Source organism: Physeter macrocephalus, chromosome 8 (genome assembly GCF_002837175.3).
Source record: "Physeter macrocephalus isolate SW-GA chromosome 8, ASM283717v5, whole genome shotgun sequence".
Taxonomy (NCBI): Eukaryota; Metazoa; Chordata; class Mammalia; order Artiodactyla; family Physeteridae; genus Physeter; species Physeter macrocephalus.
In genome coordinates, this window is record NC_041221.1 from 60578695 (window position 1) to 60585151 (window position 6457).

At 42.6% G+C, this 6457-nt stretch overlaps 1 long non-coding RNA gene across 1 annotated transcript; it reads right to left on the minus strand.

The window, feature by feature from the left end:
* Positions 1 to 457: 457 nt before the first annotated feature.
* On the minus strand, positions 458 to 4724 carry LOC102978890 (uncharacterized). Its single transcript, XR_448505.2, has 3 exons — positions 4629 to 4724; positions 808 to 1023; positions 458 to 628 (listed from the first exon to the last, which is right to left on the minus strand). It is a non-coding gene; the product is annotated as an uncharacterized lncRNA (long non-coding RNA).
* Between the last annotated feature and the right edge of the window lie 1733 nt (positions 4725 to 6457).

Consider the following 6457-nt stretch of genomic DNA (forward strand, 5'->3'; position numbering starts at 1 on the left):
TGACAATGCTTAAAAACAAAAGGAAAACAAACCCTTTTTCCTGTTCTGTTTAAGGTGGGTGGATCAAAGACTGTCTGGGCAGATAAGAGAGCTTCAGATATTGGGCAACCCCAGTTACTGAGGAGAATAAAAAGGATGGTTCTTACAATCATGTCTATAAACAGTTTCTTGCTCAAAAAGGCAAGAGAATTCTATAAACACTTGTTGGTAAATGTTCAATTCAGTTTGCTACATTTCACATCTTCACAGTCTTCAAAGGCTACAAATTTGAAACATTATTGGGTAGGAAGGTTTTGAAACTCAAGTTCCATTTATTCTTGGCCAAGTTCAATAGTCTGGCTCCTGGGATGGGGACCAGGGAGGGACAAACAGAAATAGTTTCTGATGATTTCCTCATCACTCAAGCTCCCCAGAGAAGGAGTCAAAAATGTTTCTTGTTGTTTTATTTTGTTTTAAGTGTGAGTCTAAAATACAACTGAGAAAAGTGTTTTACTTTGTTTTGTGTTTCAGCAGCCAAGACCCAAGGTGCTCTGATTCTGTAGATTGAGTCCCACTTTTCTTCTTGGGTAACTTCTGTTTGGTTGGTTGGTTGGTTGGTTGGTTGGTTTTTATTCTGGGCACACTGATGCTTTGAAAGAAATTTGAGACTTGTTAGAAAGGAGAAAAGAAAGAAGAGAGTTTGAGTAGGTGAATTAGTTATCTATTGCTGTATAACAAATTACCCCTCTCCAAAACTACCAGCTTAAAGTAACAAACATGTATTATCTCAAATAGTTTCTGAGGTAGAAGAATGGAGAAGCAGCTTACCTGGGGGTTCTGGCTCAGAGTCGCTCATGAAATTACAGTCAAGCTGTCAGCCAGGGCTGTAGTCACTGAAGGCTCAGGATCCATTTCAAGGACACACGCATGGCTGTTGACAGCTCTCAGTTCCTTGTTGGCTGTTGGCTGGAAACTTGATTTCCTAACCATGTGGGCCTCTCCATAAGCCTGCTCACAAGGGTTGCTTCCCCCAGAGTAAGTCATCTAAGAGATAGAGAGAGACTGACGACAAACAGATGCAACATGCCCAAGATGGAAGTACAGCCTCTTAGAACCTAATCTCAGAAGTGACATTCCTTCACTTCTGCTGTACCTTATTGCTCACACAGAACACCCTGGCACATGGTAGCAGGGGCTTGCATGAAGCCACAAATACCAGGAGATGGGGATTGTTGGGGGCCATCTTGGAGGCGATCATAGAAGGCAACTAGCAATATCTGCCAAACTTTGACCCCCTTTTTTTTTGCCACGCAGCGTGGCTTGTGGGATCTTAGTTCCCCGGCCAGGGATCGAATCCGGGCCCTCAGCAGTGAGAGTGCAGAGACCTAACTACTGGTCCGCCGGGGAATTCCCAAGCCCTTAATTTATATTTCATATACCATTATTGAGACTTCACACAGCCACAGAACCTGGGACACTCACCAAATATTTATCGAATGAGTGAGTTGAGAAATGTACATTTCAAGCTACCGTGCCATGCTGCTATCTTCCGGCCAGCAACTGGCAACATAACCATTTTATTAGGACTTCAGCATTTCTTTCTGCAACTATTTCACAGGAGTGATTTTCAAATGATGCTCCAAGGGGTCCCAGGTGGAGACCCTGGAAGGTACCCCCTCGACCCTTCTTGGTTCAGTCAGAGCAACTCCCCTGACATCTGTTTTTACATGTTGGATTTCCTTTGAAAAACAATTCTTCAGATAAAAAAGGGGGGGGGTGTTGAAACTAAACCTTTCTTATGCATTTTACCTATGTTATTTTAAATAAAAATATTGGAAAATGGATAAATGAAAATGTGGATAGTGCTGAAGAGTATTGTACTCTAAATTTAGAAATCCTCAGGGAAGCCAAAAGCAGTAAATCTTTAATGTCAATTCAGACATTAGGCTTAAGCTGGTTGACTTTGGATTCAATTTATACAAAACATACACATGCAGGTGCACACACACAAAAGACAGGGAAAAATATATGCAAAAATCTAGAAGTATGCAATCGAAGATTGTGTCTTAAAAGTAAGGTAAAATTAAATTTTTAATATTTTTTCCAGCTCTTGAGGAGTGAGGACATTCTCAGAATATATGAGCCTATCTTTTGACTTTTGTGTCAGACTTTCCTATTAGTTTTGGGGGACAAAGTACATGGAGAGGTAGAATCTTGTCTGTGTGCTCCTAAATTTTTCTGGATTTATCATCCCATATTTAAAATTCGCTATATTTCCATGGCTAGCCAGACTCTAATCAAATACTAAAAGTGTTTCGAGGGGACCTTTAAAGCCATTGGGCCTTGACCTCACCTTAAGCCAAACAGAATATTTGGATTTCTATCAAAGTAGCCTTTCTTCACCCAAGTTCTCAAAAATCACAAGCCTCTCAAGTATCTTCTAAAGGAGCTCTGTTTTGTGTGTTCTGCTTCGCATAAGGCAAAGGTCATTTGCTTTACCATTAGCTCCATGTCTCGGTTGATTGTAAAGTCCTCAAATAACTACACATTGACTATAAAATGTCATTAAGGTATACCATATCCTCTTAACTATTTCCATAGAAAGGAACAAGGAAAAAATTAATGAATTAGCCTCCACTTATAAGGAAAACAAAGAACTTAACTATTGAATTACACTACCTAAAAGTGAATGTTATGGATTGAATTGTGTCCCCAAAAAGATATGTTGAAGTCCTAACCCACACCATCTCAGGATGTGACCTTATTTGGAAATAGGGTCATTGCAGATGTAAAGATGAGGTCATAACAGAGTAGGGTGGGCACCTAATCCAATGTGACTGGTGTCCTTAGAAGAAAAGAACCATGTGAAGACTGGGAGAATACGATGTGAAGACGGAGGGTTAGGTTTGCATCTACAAGCCAAGGAATGAATGCCGGGGGCTACTAGAATCTAAGAGAGCAATGAACAGATTCTCCCTCAGAGCCCTCAGAAGAAACCAGGCCTGCCCACACCTTGATTTTAAGCTTCTAGCCTCCAGAACTGTGAGAAAAATCAGTTCTGTTGGTTAAGTTACTCGGGTTATAGTACTTTGTTTGCAACCCTAGCAAACCAATACAGTGAATTTATGTCTTACAGCTCTAGTCCAGTTCCCACAATGCCTTTAGGAAAATTAACTCCCGGGCTGCTCTGGGCAGACCACTGAAAGCTTCTATGCCTCTCCGTTGTCCTCAGCAGGGCTCACAGGCTGCTGCCTGCCTTGCAGACAGGTTTTATTTTTGCCTATTTATTTTTAAAAAAATTTATTTTGGCTCCAGTGATAAAGTTGAGAGATTTCCCATCAAAATCTGGATTCCAACTTCTCTTGAAAAATCAGAAAATCTGGCAGGAAACTCAAACTCAATAGGATTCTAGTCCTTTCTGCATCTTATCTGCCTGGAGGTATAGTTATTTATATACCTGCTTTACCGTCTTCCAAACTTAGTCTCACCTATCTATTCATCCCCTACCACTGTGGTTGCCAAATTTCAGCAGGCATCAGAATCACCTGGAAGTCTTGTGAAAGCCCAGCTCGCTGGGCCCTACCCCAGAGTTTCTGATGCAGCAGGTTTGGGGGTGAGGCCCATGATTTGCATTTCTAGGATTTCCCAGGTGACACTGCAGGTGCTGGTCCGAGGACCACACTTTGAGAACCACTGCCTTATAACACCATGTAGGGTCTTGCACATAAAATGGGCTCAATAAATTGCTGAATTATTATAGTTGTTGCATAGTGATTAAGAGCACACAAATACCATTTGCAACTTCCAGTTTCATCACTCACTGTGACTTTGCACAAGTCACTTAATTTCCTTGTACCTCTAGATCCTTGCTTGTTTAATTAGAAAAATAAGAGCACCTGTGTACTTCAAAGGGCTGTTATCAATATTAAATGAGATGATACAGGTAAAATACTGCAGCTGATCATCAGTGCGCAGGAGACATTAGCTGTTATTACTATTTATTAATTCTCTCCTTTCCTAGTCTATAAGTTTGAAGCCAGTCTCCCTCTCATTTTCCTTTATATAACCACCCCCTGGACCCGCGCCGATATCTAAAGCTGTGCCTCACCCAACACAGGCACTGCATAAACATTTCCTGAATGAATAAATGAAGAAACTTAACATACACTCAAATTCCGTGGGCCGAACATGTCAGTTAGGACAACCAAGCTGAGTCGACGCTCTTCTAGAGCCCTTATAGTTGCAACACAAAAGCTGAATTAAAATGGGTATTCCTAAATTAAAGTGTAAACTCAGAGATGATTGGCAAATGTAATAATTCCCCAAAGGGGCATTAACAGCTAGCTTTTTTGCACACGACCTCAGTGCCAGGCACTATTCTCTGTCCTCTGGGCTTACTCACCCCTGGAATCAGGCCTCGTTAATGTTAAACCTCAGGTTGATATATCAGTTAGCAATTGCATTTGGCTACTTGTGACAGAGACACCAAAAATAATGACCCAAACACACAAAGGAATTTTCTCTCACAGGGAAAAACCAGAGGAGGCAGGTCAGGGCTGGTGTGACAACCCAGCAAAATCTTCAGGGACCAAGGCACCTTCTCTCTTCCTGCTCCACACCTCAACCCTCAGCTCTGTCTTCAAGGTCACCTGGTAGTCCAGCATCGCTAATTGGGGCGCCAGCCTCCTATCAGCTTTCCAGTCAGCAGGGAGACAGGAAGGGCAAAAGCGTCCACCCTCCCTTTGCAGAAGGCTTCCTGGAAGTCCCGCAGAATACTCTGCCCACATCCAGTCAGCTAAAACCTGGTCACACGGCCACACCTACCTCAGGGGAAACTCGATCTTTGAGCTGATCACGTTGCTGCCCTGGGAAAGCCAGTTTGTTAGTAAGGAGAGAGGGAGAGCCCATCTAGAGAATTCGCCATGTCTGCAACAGCTAATACAGGTACACACACGTAAACACACACATACAGACATGCAGTCTTCATCCTGGGCTCGCACTGAACAGCAAATCACGTTTGAAACACGTTTCAAATTTGTTAAGTAAGCTACTGTGAGTGTAGGTTTCACTCACACATTTTTGCTATCACCTTTTTGATGAGGCAAGACGAGAACCTTGACCATATCTCAGCCTTGGGGAAAGCAGCTGGCTCCACAGCAGTGCCACGGGCTGTGTGTATGAGGAGTGTGAATTTGGATCACACACACTGTGATGATGCTGGCAGTGGGGATAAAAATAAATACCGCCCAACACCCTCTGCATTGTGATTACAGTATCCAAACCTTGAGCCCGAGGGTGCTGAAAGCAAACAGCGGGAGAATGAACACACTGTAATGCCTCCTTCAAGGAAAGCTGATAGGATCTGAAAAAACAGGAGACATCATTTAGTAGGAAACTCTCCCTTTCCCTCTCTCTCTCTCTCTCTCCCCCTTTTCCCCCCTCCCCCTTCCCACTATCTAAAATGTATCAGGGTTGTAGTGTTAATTAACTTTGTGACTTAAAGTGTAAAGCACCTGTATGCAAACCACCAAAGAGCACCTCCTCCAATGAAACCCTCTAAGCCATCAGCTAACCTGGATTTGCAATTTCTCCGTGATTGAGCCTCGCAAGGCAGACAAAAACTCCTTTATAAAAAAGCTCGGAAAGAAGTGAACTCTGAAACGATAGGGTCTCTGTGTTCTTTGTGTAGGTAGGCAATTTCCCAGCAAGGTTTCGGGTTTTGCAGTTAGCTTTTGTCATTACAATAAAAGAGCGATAGTAACCTTTACAGTGAGTGTCAGTAGCACCCTAACACTAGGCTGTGTGAAAACAGATCACGTTACCGAGAGCCTCACATTGCAGCGGGGGGTTATTGCATAAAAATGGGTTCTGTTGTAGGCATCCAGGTAGCCTTTCTTCCTCGAGGCAGGCCATTGCACCTGTGTGAAGCGGATTTTTTTTTTTTTTTTTTCCAGTAAGGGAAAAACTCTCCTCCCAGCAATTCAATTGATATTGAAAGTCATTGCTAAGTGGATTTGTCCGGGAGTTGTGTCGGGGGATGGACAGAGAGGAGGAAATCTTGCAGGTGGGAGGGGAAGCTCCACAAGCTAAGTAAACTACTAGGTGAACCACTTCAGGGGTGAGACTGCTCTGGGATTCCTTTGATTGCTGTATGTGACTTGCTAGAAGAGGTAGCTTAGGAGTCTGGCTACCCTGACTAACAGAGTTTGGGAGCTGCTGGTCATCATCACTTTTGCTTTCCTGTGATGAGAATGAATGCTATTAAATTAAGAACTGTTTTCATTTTTGAAGACTTTCTTTTAACTTAGTTCATGGAGCATGAGCGTTGCATAAAATTATATCCTACCTAATAAATACCAACAATAAAAATCATATTTTCACATAGAAAATTGTCCTTCGTGCTGAGCTTCTGCTAGTAGAAGAATTTAAAGAGAGTGGTTCTTATCTATCGATGTTAATGGGCCTTCCCATCACCATG